At 59.9% G+C, this 21,963-nt stretch overlaps 1 pseudogene across 1 annotated transcript in view; it reads left to right on the top strand.

Moving 5' to 3' along the window:
• Positions 1 to 21,963, top strand: part of LOC122546368 (fermitin family homolog 3-like) — a 51,722-nt pseudogene that overhangs the window by 27,998 nt on the left and 1,761 nt on the right. The window contains exons 5-12 of the transcript XR_015754550.1: positions 1,891 to 2,005; positions 3,164 to 3,267; positions 6,382 to 6,489; positions 7,222 to 7,352; positions 9,469 to 9,520; positions 13,908 to 14,030; positions 15,975 to 16,080; positions 20,122 to 20,421. The product of XR_015754550.1 is annotated as a fermitin family homolog 3-like (transcript). The remainder of the gene's footprint in view (positions 1 to 1,890; positions 2,006 to 3,163; positions 3,268 to 6,381; positions 6,490 to 7,221; positions 7,353 to 9,468; positions 9,521 to 13,907; positions 14,031 to 15,974; positions 16,081 to 20,121; positions 20,422 to 21,963) is intronic.

Genomic DNA, 21,963 nt, shown 5'->3' with positions numbered 1-21,963 from the left:
CATGGGCTGAATGGACTCCTGTGCTTTATCAGCCTGCTGCTCGGTAAGCGTGCATATGGTTTTGGACAGAGAGCGATAGTGACGTTTGTATGGCAATGGGTCTGCCCCCCCCCTTCCATGGAACTCATCCTAGCAGAACCTTCTGCATTTGCCAGACTCCATTCTGCTTTGTCTCACTTGGGGCAGTGTCTTGGCTGCCCTGAGGGGGGCAGTGTCGAGCTGAGCCCACAGACTTGACTCAGCATTGCCACCTGGTGGCTGTGGCTGGCATGGCGAACCGCAGCCCCTTCCAGGCATTTGGTCCCAGAGACTGGGGAGACTGTGCACTTGGGGTGCACACTGCAACTACAACCACCTCATTTACCCTACTGCCTGAAGGTGCTGATTCAGGGGTCCATGCAGGTCACCATAGGTTTGTTCCCTGTCAGTCGTCATATTCCTACCCCTTGTTTCTGTCTTGTGTGTGCACGAGTGTGTGTGTGTGTGTGTCTGTGTCAGTGCCTATGTGTGTGTCGGTGTATTCACTCATTCACAGGATGTGGGGGTCGCTGGCTGGGCCCAGGATTTACTGCCCCCGTCCCTAGTTGCCCCTTTGATGAGGTGGGGGGTGAGCTGCCTTCTTGACCCGCTGCAGTCCATGTGCTGTGGGTAGACCCACAGTGTCCCTTAGGGAGGGAATCCCAGGATTCTGACCCAGCCACACTGAGGGAACGGCGAGGTATTTCCAAGTCGGGATGGTGAGGGGCTCGGAGGGGAACTTGCAGGGGGTGGTGTTCCCATGTACCTGCTGCCCCTTGTCCTTCTGGATGGAAGTGGCTGTGGGTTTGGAAGGTGCTGCCTGAGGGTCTTTGGGGAGTTTCTGCAGCGCCTCTTGTAGCTGGTACACACTGCTGCTACTGAGCGTCGGTGGGGGGAGGGAGGGAGGGAGGGAGGGGGTGTTTGTGGGTGTGGGGCCAATCCAGCGGGGGCTGCTTTGTCCCTGGATGGTGTCGAGCTTCTTGAGTGTTGTTGGAGCTGCCCCCATCCAGGGGCAAGTGGGGAGTATCCCCTCACCCTCCTGCCTTGTGCCTTGTAGATGGTTGGACAGGCTTTGGGGGGAGTCAGGAGGGGAGTTACTCACTGCAGGACTCCCAGCCTCTGACCTGCTCTTGGAGCCGCTGGGTTGATGTGGTGAGTCCGGTAGAGTTTCTTGTCAATGGTAACCCCCAGGATGTTGATGGTGGGGGATTCAGTGATGGTAAGACCGTTGAATGCCAAGGGGCTGTGGTTAGATTGTCTCTGTCTCTGATTGGTGATGGTCATTGTCTGGCATTTGTGTGGTGTGAATGTGATTTGCCACTCGTGAGCCCAAGCCTGGATATTGTCCAGATCTTGTATTTGAAGATGGACTGTTTCAGTATCTCAGGAGTGGTGCTGAACATTGTGCGATCATGTGAGAGTCTGAAAGAGAGTGGGTCTGAGAGTGAGAGAGTGACTGCGTTAACTGGAGGGGGAGGAAGAGACAGGGAAAGGGAGGTACGGAGAGGGAGAGACCTAGAGGGAAAGAAAGAGAGAAGGGAGAAAGGGGAGGGGAGAGAGAGAGAGGGAGAAAGTGAGGCTGTGTATGAAGATGAGTGAGCATGTTCTCTCCATTTCTCATCCCTACTTGGGGCCAATTGACAGACCTTTTTGTGTAAAACTGCACTGCCTTCCCCCTCCTCTGCCTTCCCCCTCCCTCTGCCTTCCCCCTCCCTCTGCCTTCCCCCTTCCCTGCCCACTCCCTCCCTGATTAGCGTTTTTTCCCCAGTCGGGCAGGAGGTGAGACTTTGTGATGTTTGAGCTAATTCCATGTTCCCCACAGACCAGAGGTATAACCAGCCGAATGGAGCTCACTACCTGAGGGATAGCCAGAGGGAGAATCTGCCTACCAGATCCTGACGGTCAGTCAGCCCAGTATGTCCCCTGAGCAGATGGCCAAACTATACAGACCGAGTACACTGATCGATAAGGCACAGATCCACAGCAGGTGAGCGATGTAGCCTTTTTAAACAGGGGCAATGGGAGTCAGAAACTTTACTCCATCACCTCTTACCCATCCTTCCCCTCTCCATCATCCCTTCCCTCTGTGCCCATGCCTCTGGGTGTGGGTGTGGGTGTGTGTCTGTGTCTGTCTCTCTCCCTCTCGATATCTCTGTCTCTCCTTCTGAGTTTCTGACCATGTCAGTGTCTCTCTCCCTCTATGTGTGTATGTGTGTCTGTCTCTCTGTCAGTGTGTCTCTGTCTCTGTACCTCAGTGTCTCTGTCTCTGTATCTCAGTGTCTCAGTGTGTCTCTGTCTCTGTCAGTGTGTCTCTGTCTCTGTACCTCAGTGTCTCTGTCAGTGTGTCTCTGTCTCTCTCTCTCTTTGTGAGACCCCTACATTCCTGATGCCTGAAATGTTGATTCTCCTGTCCCTCAGATGCTGCCTGACTGGCTGTGCTTTTCCAGCACAACACTTTTTGACTCTGTGAGTGTGTCTCTGTCTCTCTCCTCCTCTGAGAGTCTGTCTCTCTGTCTGTGTGTGTGTCTCTCTCCGTCTCCCTCCATGTGTGTGCATCTGTTTCTTCTGTCTCTCTCTCTGTTTGTCCCTGTGTGTGTGCATGTACATGTCTCTCACTGTATTCTCCTGAGCTGTCTCTGTTCGTGTGGTGTGTGTGTGTGTGTGGTGTGTGTGTGTGGGTGGGTGCCTCTCTCTCTCTCTTTCCTCTCACCCTCTCTGGCCCTTCTGTTCTGCCTCCTGTCCCCCTGCCTTTCGCTCTCCCTGTCCCACCCTCTTGCTCACTTGCTGCTCCTCTCTCTTGTTGTCCTTGCCTCCCAAACATAGGCACAGGAGGAAGCCATTCAGCCCATCGAGTCTGCTATCAGTCTTTGAGATTGTGTCTGATCAGATCATCCCCAACTCCACTCTCCTGCCATTTACCCAGAACCCCTCAGATTCCCCTTCCTGATTAAAAACCTCTCCCTCAGACTCAAAACCTTGCCCCTCGCCTATCGAGTCACATCCAGAGTATTCTCCTAACCACTGTCCACGTCCCTCGCTTGCCCTACCCTGAGATGGTTTGGATGATGAGGGAGGGAGGGAGGGAGGAAGGGGGATAGTCTGCCATCCGAGAGTGGCCTCAGTTGCTGGCGTTGTGTTTGAACAGGTGGCTGGATTCCTCTCGTTCCCTGATGTCGCCAGGAGATCAAGGAGAACGATAAACTCCTAATCCGGTTCAAATATTTCAGCTTCTTCGACATGGACCCCAAGGTAAGGCCGGCTGGACTGGGCCGGAGTGTCGGGGAAGGAGAGGGGGGGACACAGAGACTCAACGGGGACACACATCCCCTCCCCCACACACACATCCCCTCCCCCACACACACACATCCCTCCCCCCCCCCACACATCCCCTCGCCCCCCCACACACATCCCCTCCCCCCCACACACATCCCCTCGCCCCCCACACACATCCCCTCGCCCCCCACACACATCCCCTCGCCCCCATACACACACATCCCCTCCCGACACACACACATCCCCCCCTACACACACACATCCCCTCCCCCACACACACATCCCCTCCCCCACACACACACATCCCCTCCCCCACACACACACATCCCCTCCCCCCCCACACACATCCCCTCCCCCCCCACACACATCCCCTCCCCCCCCACACACATCCCTCCCCCCCCACACATCCCTCCCCCCCCCACACACATCCCTCCCCCCCCACACACATCCCCTCCCCCCACACACACATCCCCTCCCCCCACACACACATCCCCTCCCCCACACACACATCCCCTCCCCCCACCCACATCCCCTCCCCCACACACACTCCCCCTCCCACACAGACACTCGCCCTCCCCTCGCACACTCGCCTCCCCCGCACACTCGCCTCCCCCGCACACCCCCCAGCCCCCTCACACCCCCCCCAGCCCCCTCTCACTACCTCCCCCAGCCCCCTCCCACACCCCCCCAGCCCCTCCCACACCCCCCCAGCCCCCTCCCACACCCCCCCAGCCCCCTCCCACACCCCCCCAGCCCCCTCTCACACCCCCCCAGCCCCCTCTCACACCCCCCCAGCCCCCTCTCACACCCCCCATCTCCCCTCGCACACGCCCCCCCATCCCCCTCGCACACGCCCCCCCATCCCCCTCGCACACGCCCCCCCCATCCCCCTCGCACACCCCCCCCCCATCCCCCTCGCACACGCCCCCCCCATCCCCCTCCACACGCACCCCCCCATCCCCCTCCCACCACGCCCCCCCATCCCACTCGCACACTCCCCCCCCACCCCACCTCGCACACGCCCCCCCACCCCCTCGCACACGCCCCCCATCCCCCTCGCACACGCCCCCCCATCCCCCCTCGCACACGCCCCCCCCCCATCCCCCTCCACACGCCCCCCCATCCCCCTCGCACACCGCCCCCCCATCCCCCTCGCACACGCCCCCCCATCCCCCTCGCACACGCCCCCCCCCATCCCCCTCGCACATCCGCCCCCCACCCCCTCGCCACACGCCCCCCCATCCCCCTCGCACACGCCCCCCATCCCCCTCGCACACGCCCCCCATCCCCCTCGCACACGCCCCCCCCCATCCCCCTCGCACACGCCCCCCCATCCCCCCTCGCACACGCCCCCCCCATCCCCCTCGCACACCCGCCCCCCCATCCCCCTCGCACACGCCCCCCCCCAAACCCCCTCGCACACGCCCCCCCCATCCCCTCGCACACGACCCCCCATCCCCCCTCACACACCGCCCCCCCCATCCCCCTCGCACACGCCCCCCCCATCCCCCTCGCACACGCCCCCCCCATCCCCTCGCACGCCCCCCCATCCCCCTCGCACACGCCCCCCCATCCCCCCTCGCACACGCCCCCCATCCCCCTCGCACACGCCCCCCATCCCCTCGCACACGCCCCCCATCCCCCTCGCACACGCCCCCATCCCCCTCGCACACGCCCCCCATCCCCCTCGCACACGCCCCCCATCCCCCTCGCACACGCCCCCATCCCCCTCGCACACGCCCCCCATCCCCCTCGCACACGCCCCCCATCCCCCTCGCACACGCCCCCCATCCCCCTCGCACACGCCCCCACATCCCCCTCGGACACCCCCTAGCCGCCTCTCACACCCACCCATCCCCCTCACCACACACCCATCCCCCTTGCACACACACATCCCCACCCCCCCCACACACACATACACACCATCCCCCTTACACACTCCCCCTCCCCCTCCCTCTCTCTGTCCCTCACCCCACTCCCCCTCCCTCTCTGACCCTCACCCCCTCCCTCTCCCTCTCTCTCTCCCTCACCCCCTCCCCCTCTCTGTCCCTCACCCCCTCCCCTCCCCCTCTCTGACCCTCACTCCCCCTCCTCCTCCCTCTCTCTGACCTTCACCCCCCCTCTCGCTCCCTCTCTCTGCTCCCTCAACTCCCTCCCTCCTCCCTCTCCCTCTGTCCCTCACTCCCCCTCCCTCCTCACTCTCTCGGTCCCTCATTCCCCCTCCCTCCTCCCTCTCTCTGTCCGTCACTCCCTCCTCCCCTCCCACTCCCTCCTCCCTCCCTCTGTCCCTCACTCCCACTCCCTCCTCACTCTCTTTCTGTCCCCTCACTCCCCCGTCCCTCCTCACTCTCTCTCTGTCCCCTCACTCCCCGTCCCTCCTCACTCTCTCTCTGTCCCTCACTCCCCGTCCCTCCTCACTCTCTCTCTGTCCCTCACTCCCCGTCCCTCCTCACTCTCTCTCTGTCCCTCACTCCCCGTCCCTCCTCACTCTCTCTCTGTCCCTCACTCCCGTCCCTCCTCACTCTCTCTCTGTCCCTCACTCCCCGTCCCTCCTCACTCTCTCTCTGTCCCTCACTCCCCGTCCCTCCTCACTCTCTCTCTGTCCCTCACTCCCGTCCCTCCTCACTCTCTCTCTGTCCCTCACTCCCCGTCCCTCCTCCCTTCCTCTGTCCCTCACTCCCTCTCCCTCCTTCCTCTCTCTGTCCCTCACTCTCTCTCCCTCCTCCCTCTCTCTGTCCGTCCCTCCCCCTCCCTCTCTCTGTCCCTCACTCCCCTTCCCCTCCTCCCCTCTCTCTCCCTCACTCCCCCTCCCCCCCCTCCCTCTCTCTGACCCTCCCTCCCTCTCTGTCGCTGACTCTTCAACCTCCCTCGGGAGCCAGTGTCTCCTCCTTCTCACTTAAGTCCTATCACTCCTGTTGGGAGTGAGCTGGGTGGTGATGGGGGGGGTTGGGGAGGGAGGGATGGGAACGTGGGACTGTGGTGGATGGGGGAGGGATGGGGTGAGTGAGGATGGTCGTGTTGGTGCTGTGACATTCCGAAGTGAGGGATTCCAGCCACAGTCTCCCTGTCTCCTGTGTTGCTGTCCCTCAGTATGACGCTGTGAGGATTAACCAGCTGTACGAACAGGCGAGGTGGGCTGTACTGCTGGAGGAGATCGAGTGTACCGAGGAGGAGATGATGATGTTCGCAGCCCTACAGGTAATCACCAAGTCTATCCGGGGTAAAGCTCCCTCTACACCGTCCCCCCCCCCCCATCAAACACTCCCAGGGACAGGGACAGCACGGGGTTAGAGACAGAGTAAAGCTCCCTCTACACCGTCCCCCCATCAAATCCTCCCAGGACAGGGACAGCACGGGGTTAGATACAGAGTAAAGCTCCCTCTACACCGTCCCCCCATCAAACACTCCCAGGACAGGGACAGCACGGGGTTAGATACAGAGTAAAGCTCCCTCTACACTGTCCCCCATCAAACACTCCCAGGGACAGGGACAGCACGGGGTTAGATACAGAGTAAAGCTCCCTCTATACCGTCCCCCCATCAAACACTCCCAGGACAGGGACAGCACGGGGTTAGATACAGAGTAAAGCTCCCTTTACACTGTCCCCCATCAAACACTCCCCAGGACAGGGACAGCACGGGGTTAGATACAGAGTAAAGCTCCCTTTACACTGTCCCCCATCAAACACTCCCCAGGACAGGGGACAGCACGGGGTTAGATACAGAGTAAAGCGCTCCCTCTACACCGTCCCCCCCATCAAACACTCCCAGGACAGGGACAGCACAGGGTTAGATACAGAGTAAAGCTCCCTCTACACTGTCCCCCCATCAAACATTCCCAGGGACAGGGACAGCACGGGGTTAGATACAGGGGAAAGCTCAGTGTTGCTCTCGCTCTCTGAGTGAACGTGTTTCGGTGTGAATCCCACAGTATCACATTAACAAGCGTTCCTGGTCGGGGAGACGGAGGAGGTGTCCCAGGATCCGGAGCTGGACGATGTGGAAGCTGCTCTCTCCACACTCGAGGTCAAACTCGAGGGATCTAACACCAAGGACGTCCTGGTAAGGCCGAGTTGGGATGGGAATGGATGGGATGGGCCAGGATGGGATGGGATGGGATGGACCAGGGTGGGATGGGATTGGCCGGATTGGGATGGGATGGGATGGGCCAGGCCGGGTTGGAATGGGATGGGATGGACCAGGGTGGATGGGATTGGCCGGATTGGGATGGGATGGGATGGAACGGGATGGACTGGGATGGGATGGGCCAGGCTGGGATGGGATGGGAGGGAGCCTGTCCGTGCCTGGTCACTATAGAAAGCACTGGGTGTGTTTGTGTGAGACTGAGACTCCAGCTCTGGATCACCCATCCCCCACCTTCCCGACTTTACCCACACACCACCCCCCCCCCACCAAACAAACTCCCATCATGGAATCATACAGCACAGAAGAGGCCCTTTGGCCCATCCAGTCTGACCTGCCAAATCAACACCATTCCCTCTTAGCCACACCAGCCTTGAATGTGATGCTGTTTCAGGTGCACATCCAGTGTCCTTCAAAGGGCATGAGCTTCCCCCCCCCCCCCCCCCACCGTCCCCTCCAGACCCTCAACTCCCTTTGGGGTAAAAGAGAAAGGGATGCTGCAACAGCCCTCAAACCCTCTTTGTTATTAATCCTTTGATTAAAGGAAACTTTGCCTTCTATTCCCCACCCAGCCCATGCCCCTCATAATCTTATACCCCTCAATCAGGTCCAACGTCCCCTCAGCCATCTCCGCTCGAAGGAAAACAGCCCTCCATCCCAGGCAACCTCCTGGTGAACCTCCCCTGTCCCCCTCTCCTATCAGGGGCAATCACATCCCTCCGACATTGTGGAGACTGGAACTGCACGCAGTCCTCCAGCGAGGAAAACTCCCTCCCAAAGTCCCATGCAGCTCCGAGATCTCCTCGCTGCTTTTATAAGTCTACGCCATGACAGATAAAGATAAAGTCCTCCGTGTGCGTCGTAGATGGGCCGGATTGACTGGGGCTGTTTTCCTTCAAGCGGAGATGGCTGGGGTTTGATCTGATTGAGGGGTGTAAGATTATGAGGGGCATGGGCTGGGCGGGGAATAGAAGGCAAAGTTTCCTTTAATCAAAGAGTTAATAAGAGGAGTTTGAGGGCTGTTGTAGTATCCCATAAGCCTCCATAACCACACCATTCATCTGCTGGAGAAACTCAGCAGGTCTTGTGGAGTGAGAGCAAGAGAGTGAGATGTTCGGGTCCAGTGAGCCTTCGCCCGTCAGGTGCTGCCAGACCTGCTGAGTTTCCCCAACAATTTCTCTTCTTGTTTCTGACTGACAGAGTCCGCAGTTCATGGCTTTTATTTCAGACAGGGATCCAGAATTCACTCTCCCCCCGACCGACAAAACATACCTCATCTCTCCAACCCCCTCCAGCCCCTACACCCTCTCCCTATCTCTGTCACCCCCTCCAGCCCTACACCCCCTCCCTATCTCTGTAACCCCCTCCAGCCCCTACACCCTCTCCCTCTATCTCTGTCAGCCCCTCCAGCCCCTCCCTATCTCTGTAACCCCCTCCGGCCCCTACGCCCCCTCCCTATCTCTGTCACACCCTCCAGCCCCCTCCACCCCCTCCCTATCTCTGTCACCCCCTCCAGCCCCTCCCTATCTCTGTAACCCCCTCCGGCCCCTACACCCCCTCCCTATCTCTTGTAACCCCCTCCAGCCCCTACACCCCCTCCCTATCTCCTGTCCCTAATGTCCTCTGATGTGGGTCAGGGTCAGATTGTCTGATTGTCGCGCCCGGAAGGCTCTGGGGGGCTGTTTTCCTGTGTTAACGGCGTTAGATCAATGCAGGTTGTTGCTGTGTGTGAGTATCTGTGAGTGTGATCAAGGCTCACCGCTCCGTATTCCCCAGTGATTCCAAACGGACAGTTCAGGAGCTGCTTTCACTGCGATGCCTTTCACAGCTGAACAGCCTCAATCCGAAATAAGGTGTTGGTTGATCCTGAGGGGACACCGCTGCTGGGGAGGAGGGGAACAGAGGTAGAAATCTGATTGTGATTCCTCTGCCCCGCGCCATCCCAATCACTGCACAGGCCGGATTCGGGAAATACCTCTTCACATTCCATAAACTTCCATAACACACCCTCCACCTTTCCATCCTCTTTTTCCAGGACAGCATCACCTCGATTCCAGAGCGTCAGGGACAACCTCAAAACTCTTCAGGTAAGATACACCCCTCTCCCCCCCTCCCTACCTCCACAACCCCCTACATCCCTCCCTACCTCCACAACCTCCCTACACCTCTCCCTACCTCCACAACCCCCTCCCTCCCTCCCTACCTCCACAACCCCCTCCCTCCCTCCCTACCTCACAAACCCCTCCCCTCCCGACCTCCACAACCCCTCCCCCCCACTCCCTACCTCCACAACCCCCTCCCCCCTCCCGACCTCCACAACCCCCTCCCCCCCTCCCTACCTCCACAACCCCCTCCCTCCCTACCTCCACAAACCCCTCCCCCCCCCCGACCTCCACAACCCCTCCCGCCCCCTACCTCAACCCCCTCCCCCCTCCCGACCTACCACAACCCCCTCCCCCCTCCCTACCTCCACAACCCCCTCCCCCCCCCCACCTCCACAACCCCTTGCCCCCCTCCCGACCTCCACAACCCCCTCCCCCCCTCCCTACCTCCACAACCCCTACACCCCTCCCTACCTCCACAACCCCTACACCCCTCCCGACCTCCACAACCCCCTCCCCCCCTCCCTACCGTCCACAACCCCCTCCCCCCTGCCCAACCTCCACAACCCCTCCCCCCCCCTCCCTACCTCCACAAACCCCCTACACCCTCCCGACCTCCACAACCCCCTCCACCCCCTCCCTACCTCCACAACCCCCCTCCCCCCCTCCCGACCTTCACAACCCCCTCCCCCCCCTCCCGACCTCCACAACCCCCCTCCCCCCCTCCCGACCTCCACAACCCCCTCCCCCCCCCACCTCCACAACCCCCTCCCCCCCTCCCTACCTCCACAACCCCCTCCCCCCCCCCGACCTCCACAACCCCCTCCCCCCCTCCCGACCTCCACAACCCCCTCCCCCCCTCCCGACCTCACAACCCCCTCCCCCCCTCCCTACCTCCACAACCCCCTCCCTCCCTCCCTACCTCACAACCCCCTACACCCCTCCCGACCTCCACAACCCCCCTCCCCCCCTCCCTACCTCCACAACCCCCTACACCCCTCCCTACCTCCACAACCCCTACACCCCTCCCAACCTCCACAACCCCCTCCCCCCTCCCTACCTCCACAACCCCCCTCCCCCCCTGCCCAACCTCCACAACCCCCTCCCCCCCCCTCCCTACCTCCACAACCCCCTACCACCCCTCTCCGACATCCACAACCCCCTCCACCCCCTCCCTACCTCCACAACCCCTACACCCCTCCCGACCTCCACAACCCCCTCCACCCCCTCCCTACCTCCACAACCCCCTCCACCCCTCCCTACCTGCACAACCCTCTCCACCCCCTCCCTACCTCCATAATCCCCTATACCCCCTCCCTACCTCCACAGCCCCCTCCACCCCCTCCACTACCTCCATAACCCCCTCCACCCCCTCCCTACCTCCATAACCCCCTACACCCCCTCCCTACCTCCACAACCCCCTACACCCCCCTCCCTACCTCCACAACCCCCTACACCCCTCCCTACCTCCATAACCCCCTCCTCCACCCCCTCCCTACCTCCATAACCCCCTCCACCCCCTCCCTTCCTCCATAACCCCCTACACCCCCTCCCTACCTCCATAATCCCCTATACCCCTCCCTACCTCCACAGCCCCCTCCACCCCCTCCCTACCTCCATAACCCCCTCCACCCCCTCCCTACCTCATAACCCCCTCCACCCCCTCCCTACCTCCATAACCCCCTCCACCCCCTCCCTACCTCCATAACCCCCTACACCCCCTCCCTACCTCCATAACCCCCTCCACCCTCTCCCTAGCTCCATAACCCCCCCCACCATCTCCCTAGCTCCATAACCCCCTCCACCCTCTCCCTACCTCCACAACCCCCTCCCCTCTCCCTACCTCCATAACCCCCTCCATCCCCTCCCTACCTCCATACCCCCTCCACACTCTCCCTACCTCCATAATCCCCTTGCCCCTCTCCCGACCTCCACAACCCCCTCCCCCTCTCCCGACATCCACAAACCCCCTCCATCCCCTGCCTACCTCCACAACCCCCTCCACCCCCTCCCTACCTCCATAATCCCCTATACCCCCTCCCTACCTCCACAGCCCCCTCCCACCCCCTCCCTACCTCCATAACCCCCCTCCACCCCCCTCCCTACCTCCATAACCCCCTCCACCCCCTCCCAACCTCCATAACCCCCTACACCCCCTCCCTACCTCCATAACCCCCTCCATCCCCTCCCTACCCTCCATAACCCCCTCCATCCCCTCCCTACCTCCATAACCCCCTCCACCCCCTCCCTACCTCCATAACCCCCTCCCTACCTCTACAACCCCCACCCCCCTCTCCCTACCTCCACAACCCCCTCCATCCCCTCCCTACCTCCACAACCCCCTCCACCCCCTCCCTACCTCCACAACCCCCTCCATCCCCTCCCTACCTCCATAACCCCCTCCCTACCTCCACAATCCCCTCCCCCTCTCCCTACCTCCATAGCTCCCTCCACCCTCTCCCTAGCTCCATAACCCCTCCCTACCTCCATAACCCCCTCACCCCCAGCTCCATAACCCCCTCCCTACCTCCACAACCCCTCCATCCCCTCCCTACCTCCATAACCCCCTCCCTACCTCCACAACCCCCTCCCCCTCTCCTAGCTCCATAACCCCCTCCCTACCTCCATACCCCCTCCACCCCCTCCCTACCTCCATAACCCCCTCCCGTACCTCCATAACCCCCTCCACCACCCTCCCTACCTCCATAACCCCCTCCCTACCTCCATAACCCCCTCCCTACCTCCATACCCACTCCACCCCCTCCCTACCTCCATACCCCTCCACACTCCCTCCTACCTCCTAACCCCCTCCCTACCTCCATAACCCCTCCCTACCTCCATAAGCCCCTCCATCCCCTCCCTACCTCCATAATCCCTACACCCCCCTCTCTACCTCCATAACCCCTCCACCCCTCCCTATCTCTGTAACCCCCTCCAGACACTACACCCCCTCCCTATCTCTGGAACCCCCCTCCAGCCCCTTATAGCCCCTCCCTATCTCTGTAACCCCCTCCATCCTCTACAACCCCTCCCCTATCTCTGTAACCCCCTCCAGCCGCTACACCCATTCCCTATCTCTATAACCCCCCTCCAGCACCTACATCCCCTCCCTATCTCTGTAACCCCCTCCGGTCCCTACACCCCCTCCCAATCTCTGTAACCCCCTCCGGCCCCTACACTGGACAATGTCAGTGCCCTATCTAGCTGGTGCAGTGGGTGGAGAGTTGCAAATGGGGTCGGTGGGAGAGGTGTGTGATGATAAAGATTCTGATTGTTGTGCAGGAACATAGAGACCTGGTGTAAGTGTTCATAAATCATTAAAGCTGCCCGGAGAGGGGAGAGAGAGCAGTTGCTAAAGCAGACTGCATCCTGGGCTTGAGGAATGGGAACTGTCAGGTAGAGGAGCAGGGAGGTGATGGTGAACGTGTGTACGGGACAGGGTATTGTGGCCCATTCGGCCGGCTACATTATAGGATCAATGGGAACGCACTGCACAGAGAGCAGGAAGGGGGTCAAACTGATGATTGAGGGCATTTGGGGAGAAACATTTTCACACATTGAGGGGTTAGGGTCTGGAATGGACTGTCTGAGAGTGAGGGGGGAGGGGGGAGGTTCACTCGAGGGGGTTAGGGTCTGGGGTGTCCTGTCTGGAGAGTGTGGGGGGGGAGGGGGGAGGTTCACTCGAGGGGTTAGGGTCTGTGGCGTCCTGTCTGAGAGTGTGGGGGGGGAGGGGGGAGGTTCACTCGAGGGGTTAGGGTCTGTGGTGTCCTGTCTGAGAGTGTGGGGGGGGGAGGGGGGAGGTTCACTCGAGGGGTTAGGGTCTGTGGCGTCCTGTCTGAGAGTGTGGGGGGGGAGGGGGGAGGTTCACTCGAGGGGTTAGGGTCTGTGGCGTCCTGTCTGAGAGTGTGGGGGGGGAGGGTGGAGGTTCACTCGAGGGTTAGGGTCTGTGGCGTCTGTCTGAGAGTGTGGGGGGGGAGGGGGGAGGTTCACTCGAGGGGTTAGGGTCTGTGGCGTCCTGTCTGAGAGTGTGGGGGGGAGGGGAGGTCACACTCGAGGGGTTAGGGTCTGTGGCGTCCTGTCTGAGAGTGTGGGGGGGGAGGGGGGAGTTCACTCGAGGGATATGGTCTGGGGCGTCCTGTCTGAGAGTGTGGGGGGGGGGAGGGGGGAGGTTCACTCGAGGGGTTAGGGTCTGTGGCGTCCTGTCTGAGAGTGTGGGGGGGAGGGGGGCAGGTTCACTCGAGGGGTTAGGGTCTGTGGCGTCCTGTCTGAGAGTGTCGGGGGGGGAGGGGGAGGTTCACCTGCCGGATTTTCCTAAACCAATTCTTTCGTGTTTGTTCCTCTCTGTGCCCCCCCCCCCCCACCCTGCCCCCAGACCGAAGAAGCTAACTCTGAAAGCCTACAGGCAGTCATTGGTTTGTGTTTAAAGAGATGACCATCTCGTATTACAAGAACCAGGAGACGTTTGGGGAACCCGTCCAGCAGCTGAACTTGAAGGGTGAGGTCTTCGGCTGGGTGGGAGTCACTGTCCGGGAGGGACCGGACGGTTGTGAAGTGGGACGGGGGGAGGGCAATCGAGGGTCACGGAGAGTTGGCAGGGAGCTAGAACTCTTGAGAGGCCGAAAGGCCTTCCTCGTGTACCGTCAGACCTTCCTCGTGTACCGTCAGATTAAGTGATGGAGCAGCATGTGGCGGGGAGGGTGGGGGTGGGAGAATGGGGTTCGTCGCTGGTCACCCCAGGGTTGGGGAGTGGAAAGTAAGCCCATATTCACGGGTAGCACCGAGAGGGGGAGGGAAACTCTTCCAGCCTGGAGGAATCCTGATGGCAACAACCAGTAGGCCGCTAGTCAGATGCGGACAATGACCAAGAGAGAATCCAAACCATCATCCCTTGACCTTCAATGGTGTTCCCATCACTGAATCGCCCCCCCCCCACCATCAACATCCTGGGGGGTTACCATTGACCAGAAACTCAACCAGACTCACCACATCAACCCAGTGGCTCCAAGAGCAGGTCAGAGGCTGGGAATCCTGCAGCGAGTAACTCCCCTCCTCACTCCCCCCCAAAGCCTGTCCCACCATCTACAAGGCACAAGGCAGGAGGGTGAGGGGATACTCCCCACTTGCCCCTGGATGGGGACAGCTCCAACAACACTCAAGAAGCTCGACACCATCCAGGGACAAAGCAGCCTCCAACACTGTCTCCCCCATCAAACACTCCCAGGACAGGGACAGCACGGGGTTAGATACAGAGTAAGCTCCCTCTACACTGTCCCCCATCAAACACTCCCCAGGACAGGGACAGCACGGGGTTAGATACAGAGTAAAGCTCCCTCTACACTGTCCCCCCATCAAACACTCCCCAGGACAGGGACAGCACGGGGTTAGATACAGAGTAAAGCTCCCTCTACACTGTCCCCCATCAAACACTCCCCAGGACAGGGACAGCACGGGGTTAGATACAGAGTAAAGCTCCCTCTACACTGTCCCCCCATCAAACACTCCCAGGACAGGGACAGCACGGGTTAGATACAGAGTAAGCTCACTCTACACTGTCCCCCATCAAACACACGCCCGGGACAGGGACAGCACGGGGTTAGATACAGAGTAAAGCTCCCTCTACACTGACCCCCCCCCCCCCCCATCAAACACTCCCAGGACAGGGACAGCACGGGGTTAGATACAGAGTAAAGCTCCCTCTACACTGATCCCCCCCATCAAACACTCCCAGGACAGGGACAGCACGGGGTTAGATACAGAGTAAAGCTCCCCTACACTGTCCCCCATCAAACACTCCCAGGACAGGGGCAGCACGGGTTAGATACAGAGTAAAGCTCCCTCTACACTGTCCCCTCCATCAAACACTCCCAGGACAGGGGCAGCACGGGGTTAGATACAGAGTAAAGCTCCTTCTACACTGTCCCCCATCAAACATTCCCAGGACAGCACAGCACTGGGTTAGATACAGAGTAAAGCTCCCTCTACACTGTCCCTCCATCAAACACTCCCAGGACAGGGACAGCACGGGATTAGATACAGAGTAAAGCTCCCTCTACACTGTCCCCCATCAAACCCTCCCCAGGACAGGACAGCACGGGGTTAGATACAGGGTAACTACAGAGATACTGACCACCCCCCATTGTGGTAATGAGCCATTCGGACGGGGGAATGTGATGTGAAGATATTTTCTGACGAATCTGTGCACTCCTCTGAAGTGGGTGAGGCCGGGCTCCTGACTCCGAGGTTGGGACGCTACCACCGCACTGTTTCAGGTTAACTCCCTGAGGTAAGAGCGCGTGAAATGCTGATGGGCAGCGGTTCTGTCATCATCGCCTGCGGGTCATGGGGATTGCAGTGGGAGGCCCATTTGGCCCGCCCAGTACTATCCCACCCCGCCCCAGCGCCCAGTTTCCCACTCACCCGTTTCGTGTCCTTCCTGAAGGATGTGAGGTGGCTCCCGATGTGAACATAGCTGCCCAGAAATTCTGCATCAAGCTGCTGATCCAGCTCCTGAGGGAATGAATGAGGTGGTTCTGCGGTGTGACAATGTGAGTATTGGGGTGGGGGGAGGGGAGGGGGGCTGGAGGGGGTGACAGAGATAGGGAGGGGAGGGGGGCTGGAGGGGGTGACAGAGATAGGGAGGGGAGGGGGGCTGGAGGGGGTGACAGAGATAGGGAGGGGAGGGGGGCTGGAGGGGGTTACAGAGATAGGGAGGGGAGGGGGGCTGGAGGGGGTGACAGAGATAGGGAGGGGAGGGGGGCTGGAGGGGGTGACAGAGATAGGGAGGGGAGGGGGGCTGGAGGGGGTTACAGAGATAGGGAGGGGAGGGGGGCTGGAGGGGGTGACAGAGATAGGGAGGGGAGGGGGGCTGGAGGGGGTGACAGAGATAGGGAGGGGAGGGGGGCTGGAGGGGGTGACAGAGATAGGGAGGGGAGGGGGGCTGGAGGGGGTTACAGAGATAGGGAGGGGAGGGGGGCTGGAGGGGGGTTACAGAGATAGGGAGGGGGTGTAGGGGCTGGAGGGGGTTACAGAGATAGGGAGGGGGTGTAGGGGCTGGAGGGGGTTACAGAGATAGGGAGGGGGTGTAGGGGCTGGAGGGGGTGACAGAGATAGGGAGGGGGTGTAGGGGCTGGAGGGGGTTACAGAGATAGGGAGGGGGTGTAGGGGCTGGAGGGGGTGACAGAGATAGGGAGGGGGTGTAGGGGCTGGAGGGGGTTACAGAGATAGGGAGGGGTGTAGGGACTGGAGGGGGTTACAGAGATAGGGAGGGGGTGTAGGGGGTTACAGAGATAGGGAGGGGGGGTTACAGTGATAGGGAGGGGGTGTAGGGGCTGGAGGGGGTTACAGAGATAGGAGGGGGGGTAGGGGCTGGAGGGGGGTGACAGAGATAGGGAGGGGGTGTAGGGGCTGGAGAGGGTTACAGAGATAGGGAGGGGGTGTAGGGGCTGGAGGGGGTGACAGAGATAGGGAGGGGGTGTAGGGGCTGGAGGGGGTGACAGAGATAGGGAGGGGGTGTAGGGGCCGGAGGGGGTTACAGAGATAGGGAGGGGGTGTAGGGGCTGGAGGGGGTTACAGAGATAGGGAGGGGGTGTAGGGCTGGAGGGGGTGACAGAGATAGGGAGGGGAGTGTAGGGCTGGAGTGGGTTACAGAGATAGGGAGGGGGTGTAGGGGCTGGAGGGGGTTACAGAGATAGGGAGGGGGTGTAGGGGCTGGAGGGGGTTACAGAGATAGGGAGGGGGTGTAGGGGCTGTAGGGGGGTTACAGAGATAGGGAGGGGGTGTTGGGGCTGGAGGGGGTTACAGAGATAGGGAGGGAGTGTAGGGGCTGGAGGGGGTTACAGAGATAGGGAGGGTGTAGGGGCTGTAGGGGTGTTACAGAGATAGGGAGGGGATGTGTGGGCTGGAGGGGGTGACAGAGATAGGGAGGGAGTGTAGGGGCTGGAGGGGGTTACAGAGATAGGGAGGGTGTAGGGGCTGTAGGGGGGTTACAGAGATAGGGAGGGGGTGTAGGGGCTGGAGGGGGTTACAGAGATAGGGAGGGGGTGTAGGGGCTGTAGGGGGTTACAGAGATAGGGAGGGGATGTTGGGGCTGGAGGGGGTGACAGAGATAGGGAGGGAGTGTAGGGGCTGGAGGGGTTACAGAGATAGGGAGGTTGTAGGGGCTGTAGGGGGTTACAGAGATAGGAGGGGGTGTTGGGGCTGGAGGGGGTTACAGAGATAGGGAGGGAGTGTAGGGCTGGAGGGGGTTACAGAGATAGGGAGGGTGTTAGGGGCTGTAGGGGGGTTACAGAGATAGGGAGGGGATGTTGGGGCTGGAGGGGGTGACAGAGATAGGGAGGGAGTGTAGGGGCTGGAGGGGGTTACAGAGATAGGGAGGGTGTAGGGGCTGTAGGGGGGTTACAGAGATAGGGAGGGGGTGTAGGGGCTGAGGGGTTACAGAGATAGGGAGGGGGTGTAGGGGCTGTAGGGGGGTTACAGAGATAGGGAGGGGATGTTGGGGCTGGAGGGGGTGACAGAGATAGGGAGGGAGTGTAGGGCTGGAGGGGGTTACAGAGATAGGAGGGTGTAGGGGCTGTAGGGGGGTTACAGAGATAGGGAGGGGGTGTAGGGGCTGGAGGGGGTTACAGAGATAGGGAGGGGTGTTGGGGCTGGAGGGGGTTACAGAGATAGGGAGGGGGTGTAGGGGCTGGAGGGGGTTACAGAGATAGGGAGGGGGTGTAGGGGCTGGAGGGGGTTACAGAGATAGGGAGGGGGTGTAGGGGGCTGGAGGGGGTTACAGAGATAGGGAGGGAGTGTAGGGGCTGGAGGGGGTTTACAGAGATAGGGAGGGAGTGTAGGGGCTGGAGGGGTTACAGAGATAGGGAGGAGTGTAGGGGCTGGAGGGGGTTACAGAGATAGGGAGGGAGTGTAGGGGCTGGAGGGGGTTACAGAGATAGGGAGGGTGTAGGGGCTGGAGGGGGGTTACAGAGATAGGGAGGGGGTTGTAGGGTCGGAGGGGGTTACAGAGATAGGGAGGGGGTGTAGGGGCTGGAGGGGGGTGACAGAGATAGGGAAGGGGTGTTGAGGGTTACAGAGATAGGGAGGGGGTGTAGGGGCTGGAGGGGGTTACAGAGATAGGGGCTGGAGGGGTTACAGAGATAGGGAGGGGGTGTAGGGGCTGGAGGGGGTTACAGACATAGGGAGAGGGATTGTAGGGGCTGGAGGGGGTGACAGAGATAGGGAGGGGGTGTAGAGGCTGGAGGGAGGTGACAGAGATAGGGAAGGGTGTCGAGGGTTACAGAGATAGGGAGGGGTGTAGTGGCTGGAGGGGGTTAGAGAGACGGAGGGGGTGTAGGGGCTGGAGGGGGTGACAGAGATAGGGAGGGGTGTAGGGGCTTACAGAGATAGGGAGGGGGTGTAGGGGGTTACAGAGATAGGGAGGGGTGTAGGGGCTTACAGAGATAGGGATGGGGTGTAGGGGGTTACAGAGATAGGGAGGGGGTGTAGGGGGTTACAGAGATAGGGAGGGGGTGTAGAGGCTGAGGGGGTTACAGAGATAGGGAGGGGGTGTAGGGGCTGGAGGGGGTTACACCAGATAGGGAGCGGGTGTAGGGGCTAGAGGTGGTTACAGAGATAGGGAGGGGGTGTATGGGCTGGAGGGGGTTACGGAGATAGGGAGGGGTGTAGGGGCTGGAGGGGGAGACAGAAATAGGGAGGGGTGTAGGGGCTGGAGGTGGTTACAGAGATAGGGAGGGGGTGTAGAGGCTGGAGGGGGTTACAGAGATAGGGAGGGGGTGTAGGGGCTGGAGGGGGTTACGGAGATAGGGAGGGGTGTAGGGGCTGGAGGGGGAGACAGAAATAGGGAGGGGGTGTAGGGGCTGGAGGGAGGTTACAGAGATAGGGAGGGGTGTAGGGGCTGGAGGGGAGACAGAAATAGGGAGGGGGGTGTCGGGGCTGGAGGAGTTGACAGAGATAGGGAGGGGGTGTAGGGGCTGTGGGGGCGTGCGAATAGTGATGGAGTTTGGAGGGGGGAGGTTTCAGGATATCTGGGGGTGTCCCAGTTGTCAGAGGGCCATCTGAGGTCGTACCCCTCCCTTCCCAGTGAACCAATGGTCAGTGGTTACGCCTCCAGGGGACAGGGTGACCCACTGGCTCACTGCAGCCCCCTTGTGGTCACCACTGGGACAACAGTTTGACTGTGATCTGTCTCCCTCTGCCTGGGGCTCGGTCCGGAGGGAGGGATGGGGAGCACTGGGAGGGTGGGGCAGAAAATCTCTTGTCATCTGCCTGTAAGGGGACAGCTTCTCCTCATCTCACCCCCCCGCCACACACTTGACGTCACATGGAACAGCGAAGGCCAATGATCCCCTCTGGCTGTGGTGGAGTAAGAGGGATAGCACGGACGTGATGGCCCAAATGGCTTCCTGCTGCCCCATTGTGACTTCACTCATCAACAACGGAGCTGGCCTGGTTTAGGTTGTGATGGCTCTGGCAGTTGAACCATTGCCCAGCGAGAGTTCCCAGGGATTAGGATGGGGAACCATTGACAGGTGGAATGGGGAGTTTAACAGCAGGACAATATGGTTTGTTTTTACTGGTCTGGTTCTCAGGAGGAGCAGTATGCCAAGTGGATGGGGCATGTCGATTGGCAGCCAAGAATAAGACCATGGCAGACAGCTCGTACCAGAGCGAGGTGCAGAACATCCTGTCCTTCCTTCGCTTACAGAACGCCAACCCCCAGCTCCCAGCTCACCCCCAACACAAACACCGAGGACATCACACCAAGTCACTCGTCTCCCTCCGATACCAGAAAAAATACAAAGTCAAACAGGTAAGGGGGCAGCTTCAGATTGGACAAGGGAACATACACTCAGACTCTCACACACACAGACACAGACACACAGACACACACACAAGACACACACACAGACACACCACAGACACACAGACACACAGACACACACACAGACACACACACAGACACAGACACACACACAGACACACACACAGACACACACACACAGACACAGACACACACACACACACAGACACGCACACACACAGACACGCACACACACAGACACGCACACACTCAGACACGCACACACTCAGACACGCACACACTCAGACACACACACACTCAGACACACACACACTCAGACACACACACACTCAGACACACTCACTCAGACTCACTCAGACACACACACTCACTCAGACACACACACTCAGACACACACACAAACACTCAGACACACACACACACACACTCAGACACACACACACACACACTCAGACACACACACTCAGACACACACACACACTCAGACACACACAGACACACACACAGACACACACACACACAGACACACACACACTCAGACACACACACACTCAGACACACACACACTCAGACACAGGCACAGGCACAGACACAGGCACACTCACACTCAGGCACACTCACACTCAGACACACTCACACTCAGACACACTCACACTCAGACACAGACACAGACACACTCAGACACAGACACACTCAGACACAGACACACTCAGACACACTCAGACACACACACACTCAGACACAGGCACAGGCACAGACACAGGCACACTCACACTCAGACACACTCACACTCAGACACACTCACACTCAGACACACTCACACTCAGACACACTCACACTCAGACACAGACACAGACACACTCAGACACAGACACACTCAGACACACTCAGACACACTCAGACACACTCAGACACAGACACACTCAAACACTCAGACACACTCAAACACTCAGACACACTCAAACACTCAGACACACTCAACACTCAGACTCAAACACTCAGACTCAAACACTCAGACTCAAAACTCAGACTCAAACACACTCAGACTCAAACACACTCAGACTCAAACACACTCAGACAAACACACTCAGACAAACACACTCAGACAAACACACTCAGACACACACTCTCAGACACACACACACTCAGACACACACACTCAGACACACACACTCAGACACTCACACTCAGACACTCACACTCAGACACTCACACTCAGACACTCACACTCAGACACTCACACTCACACTCTCAGACTCAGACACACACTCACGCTCAGACACACTCAGACTCACACACACACACTCTCTCTCTCTCTCACACTCTGAGAGACACTCTCGCAATATCTTCTAGCTTTAACACACTTCATTATACTCTCTCTCACACACTCGTTACTTTCTCTCTCGTACACACTCTCTCTCCCACACACACACACACACACACACACACACACACACACTCTTCTCGCTCTCTCCCTCGCAGTATCACTCGCTCTCTGACACACACTCTCCCTATGTGCCTCACACCCTCTGAATTCCCCGGGGTGGCTGTGTGTCTGGATGTGCTTAAACCCGGAGCAGCTCTCGCTGTGGGGTGGTGGGGCTAACCT

This window comes from Chiloscyllium plagiosum, unplaced genomic scaffold, assembly GCF_037043375.1.
Source record: "Chiloscyllium plagiosum isolate Xiang-an unplaced genomic scaffold, Cpla_swu_hap1 HiC_scaffold_46, whole genome shotgun sequence".
Classification (NCBI taxonomy): domain Eukaryota; kingdom Metazoa; phylum Chordata; class Chondrichthyes; order Orectolobiformes; family Hemiscylliidae; genus Chiloscyllium; species Chiloscyllium plagiosum.
The sequence above is the reverse complement of the archived record's forward strand: the minus strand, read 5'-3'. Positions and strand labels throughout refer to the sequence as shown.